The sequence below is a fragment of the Macrobrachium nipponense genome, chromosome 3, assembly GCF_015104395.2.
Source record: "Macrobrachium nipponense isolate FS-2020 chromosome 3, ASM1510439v2, whole genome shotgun sequence".
In the NCBI taxonomy this organism is placed as follows: Eukaryota; Metazoa; Arthropoda; class Malacostraca; order Decapoda; family Palaemonidae; genus Macrobrachium; species Macrobrachium nipponense.
Genome location: NC_087202.1, coordinates 118533258 through 118538257, shown reverse-complemented (window position 1 = coordinate 118538257; position 5000 = coordinate 118533258).

Below are 5000 nucleotides of genomic sequence, written 5' to 3'. Positions count from 1 at the left end.
ATTTTAGTTAGGGAGGTTATTTATTTATTTATGTATTTTATACTTAAATTTATTTTATTTATTTAGGTTTATATATTTTTTATTTTTATTATTTTTTGATATATTTATTTTTTAATTAATTATTTATTTTTATTTATTGATTTTTATTCATTTTTTTTTTTAATTTTATTTATTTATTTTTATTTATTAGTTAGTTTTTTGTATTTATTTTTTATTTTTTATTTGTTTAATTATATATTTATTTGTGTTATTTATTTTTCATTTTTTTGTTTTATTTTTTTTTTTTATTTATTTTTAATTTGTATTTGATTTATTTTTATTTATTTAGTTTATTTTTATTTTTTATTGATTTATTGATTTTATTAATTATTTCTGTATTAATATTTATTTATTTATTTTCTTATTTCATTATTTATTTTATTTAATTGATGTATTTTTTTATTTTTTAGTTATTTATTATGTAGTTTTATTGATGTATGTTTATTTATTTTTCGTTTCTTTAATTTCTGTATTTTTTATAGTTATTTATTTGTATTTATTTTTTATTTTCATTATTTAGTTCTTCTATTTTTATTTAGTGAATTGTATTTTTTTGTCTATTTATTTATTTTCATTTATTTCTTATTTTATCTATTCATTTATTTTTATTATTTATTTATTTTTATTTATTTATTTTATTGTATTTAATTTATTTATTTTTATTTATTTATTATTTTTATTGATTTATATTTATTTATTTATTTATTTTATTATTTCATTTTTATTTACTTATTTATAAATTTATTTTTATTTATTTATTTATTTTGATTTATTTATTATTTTTTATTTATTTATTTGTATGTTATCTATTTTTCATTTAACAGTGATTATGATTTTTATTATCTATTTAATTTATTTTTATTTATTTATATTCATTATTTATTTACTTATTTTTATTTATTTATTTATTTTATTTATTAGTGTTATTATTTATTTTTGTTATTTTTATTTATTTTATTTGTTTTCTATGTATTTATTTATTCTATTTATTTGTTTATTTATTATTTATTTTTATTTTATTTATTTATTATTTTTGATTGTTATTTATTTATTATTTTTATTTATTTATTTTTATTTATTTTTTTTATTTATTTATTCATTTTATTTTTATTTATTTCATTTTTATTTATTAGTTTTATATATTTATTTTATTTATTTATCTATTTTATTTATTTATTATTTTATTTATTTTATTTTTTGTATAATTTTTGTTTATTTTGTAGTTATCTATTTATGTAATTTTATTTATTTATATTTATTTATTTATTTTTATTCATTTCTTTTTAGATATTTTTGCTATTTGTATTTTGTTTTTATTTATTTTTATTATTTATGGATTTTTATTTATTAGTTATTTGTTAAAAATTTTCTATTTTATAGATTTATTTATTTTGATTTATTTATTTATATTCATTGTCCTGATTTAGGTCATTTTCGAAATGATTATGGAACAGAAGTCAGAATTAAATTGAATGCAAAATTATCATTTCTTTCTTCCTTTTTAGGTGATTTTTTTATGATTCTTGACACAAAAATCTTGCATCAAAAGATGAAAACAAACTCTCAAATATAGTGTACCAAAATTGAAACTTTTTTTTAAATGTATGTGGTTTTATAAAAGATTTTTTAAACAAAAATCACACATCTAAAGGACTAAAACGCGTTAATTAAATATTTCATTTCAATTGATATATATTATAAGCTTTTTTCAGATTATAATATATATCAATTGAAGTGAAATATTTAACGCGTTTTAGTCCTTTAGATGTGTGATTTTTGTTTCAAAAATCTTTTATAAAACCACATACATTTAAAAAAAAAGTTTCAATTTAGCATTTTTATGATGATTTTTGAAACAAAAAGACAAAAACCTATAAAAATTGTGCAAAAACTGGAATATTTATTAAAACTCTTTATGCTATATTTCTTGTCCCATTTTTAGGCGATTTTTATAATTATATTTGAAAAAAAATCAGTCTACAATCCAAAAATTAAATAACTATTTTAACATGTCTATTTGAAATTCATTCCTCTTTGTGATGGATGATTTTTGCTTAAAAAATCATTTCGAAAATTGGCTAAAATTAGGACAATTAACTTCAAATTAAAAGCAGTTTGTAAAAGGTTTAATCTGAATCTAATATTTTTAATATTTTGCCTGATTTTTTATGACTGATTTTTATTTTAAAAATTATTTCAAAAACCACCTGAAATTCGGGCAACAAATGTAACAAAATCATTTAAGAAATATATAAACTTTTGCATAATATTTTTGAGAGCTTTAACCTCCTTTATTTTGGCGAATTTTTGTATCAAAAATAAATATAAGAATAGCTTTAAAAAGGTGGGTGGGCAAAGAAAACATTTTTTTTTATCTTTCAATTTAAATACAATATTTTTCACTATGTCTCGAAATAAGAGGGCAAAACTCCCAAAAAGGGAGCCAATAAGCCCCAAGATATTGCATTTAGAATTACATATTTTTAGAGCTTTTCTCTGTTTCATTTTTTGAACTATTTTTTAGAGAATATTTATAATGATTAATTGTAACAGAAAACAGCCACCAAAGTAAGTGGTAAAATTTAAATATTTTTTATTACTTTTCATGTTACATTAATCAATCTACTAAAAATTTAGGCGATTTCCTAATTGATTTTTGAAATAAAAATTAGTCACCAAAGAGAAGGTAAAACTCCCAATCAAAAATGTATCAAAAAGATGAAAAAAAAAATTTAAGATTTTTGTATTAAAATTGAAATATTGTTTTAAACTCTTTAAGTTACATTTATTTTCATATATTTATGCGATTTTTAAAAGCCTTTTGAGACAAAAGAATCACTCATCAGATAAAGGTCATAATCTAAAAAAAATATTGTATTTAATTTGGAATATGTTTAAATGTTTTTGTCTTTCACTAATTTTTTAGTTGCATTTCTAATGAATTTTTATCAACAAACAGCCTTAACAAAGGGAGAAAAACTCAAAAATTAATATATGTTTTAAATTTTTATATGGTATTCATTGCCCTATTTTAGGCCAATTTTTAAATAATTTTTGAAATAAAAATTAGTCCTAAAAAACGGTAAATTTATTAAAAATATTGTATTCAAATTAAATTCTTTTTTAAACTGCTTTTAAATCATTTGAAAATAGCATGAATTTTGACAATTAATGTACCATAAAAATGTTAAACAAATATATTTTAATTTAAATAAGCTATTTATGGTAAAATATTGTATCTAAATTGAAATATTTAAGGCTTTTTTAGGTATCTTTTTTGTCTTTTTATAATTTTAATACACTATATGTGGTAAAATATTATATCTAAATTGAAATCATTTTTAAAGCTTTTTAGGTCTCTTATTTTTTCCTTTTTTTTATTCATATACACTATTTATGGTAAAATTGAAATATTTTTGAAGCTTTCTTAGGTTTCATTTTTAAGCAATTTTTGTAATAGTCTTTTAAACAAAAATCCGCCAACAAAAAGAGGTAAAACTCAAAAGTACTATGCAAAAATTGAAATTATTTTAAAACTTTCATTGTCCCCTTCTTAGGCGTGTTTTTACATAATTTTCGGTATCAAAATCAGTAATAAAAAAAAAGGCAGATCTCCCAAAATATTGTATCCAAACTGTATTATTTTCAAACTCCGTTTATTTTAAACTCATTGTGTTATATTTAGACGATATTTTAAATGATTTAAAAATCACCAGTCATCAAAAAAAACAAAAAACTTCAAAATTTTTATGTTATATTAATTTCTAAAATAAAAATCAGTCATCAAAAAGTGAGGGAAAATCCTTTAAATATTGTATTCAAATCAAATTACTTTTTGAACTGTAGCCGTTTTTTAAAATAATCATTTTAATGAAAATATAAAAAAAAAAAAAAAAAAAAAAAATAAAAAAAAAAAAAAAAAAAAAAAAGTTTCGAAAATTTTGTACTAAAATTGTAATTTTTTTAACGTTTTATGTTACATTCATGATCCTTTTTAAAGAAATTTTTAAAATAATTCTTAAACAAAAATCATCTATAAAAAAAGAGCAAGAAACCCATTTAAACTGAAATTATTTTAAGCCCTTTTCTGTTTTATATTTTTACTTTTTTTAAGAGGATTTTTATAATGACTGAAAAAGAAAACCGCTAAGATGAAGAGAAATATTTTGCAAAAAATTATATATTTAAAACCATTTTATGATAAATTTATTGCCCTATTTTTAGCCGATTTTTAAAATGATTCTTTAAAGACAAATCAATGTTTAAAAAATCTTAAAAGTTTCGTATAAAAACTTTTGTTATATTCGTTGTCATTTTTTAAATTTTATTTCTTAAATGATTTTTGAACCATAAATCACTTTTTCAGGCTATTCCTAATTGATTTTTTATACAAAAAACGGACAAAATAAAGGAGCTAAAAACTCACAAAAATATTGTGCAAAAAATTTATATATTTCCTAAATGATTTTATGTTACATTTATTGCCAGAATTTTAGGTTAGTTTTGAAATAATTTTTGAAATAAAATCAGTTATTAAAAACCGGGCAAAACTATTAAAAATATTGGATTCAAATTAAATCTTTTATAAACTGCTTTTAATTCCAAGTTCCTTCTCCTATTTTTAGCCAATTTTCTAAATGAATTTTGAAGCAAAAATAATCCATCAAAAATTGGAATGACTTTCAAATAAACATGTTAAAATAATTATCTAATTTTTTGATTGTCCACTCTTTTTGGGAGAATGAATGTAGCATGAAAAATTTTAAGAAATATTTCAGTTTATGCAGTATTTTTGAGGTTTTTGTCTTTTTGGTGGCCTAACTTTGCTTCAAAAATCATTATAAAAAATGAAAAAAACAAAATGAAACTGAATATTTTTCGATTTAAATTAAATATTTTGTGCGTTTCATCCTACTTTAGATGTGTGATTTTTGTTTAAAAAATCTTTTAAAAAGCAATTT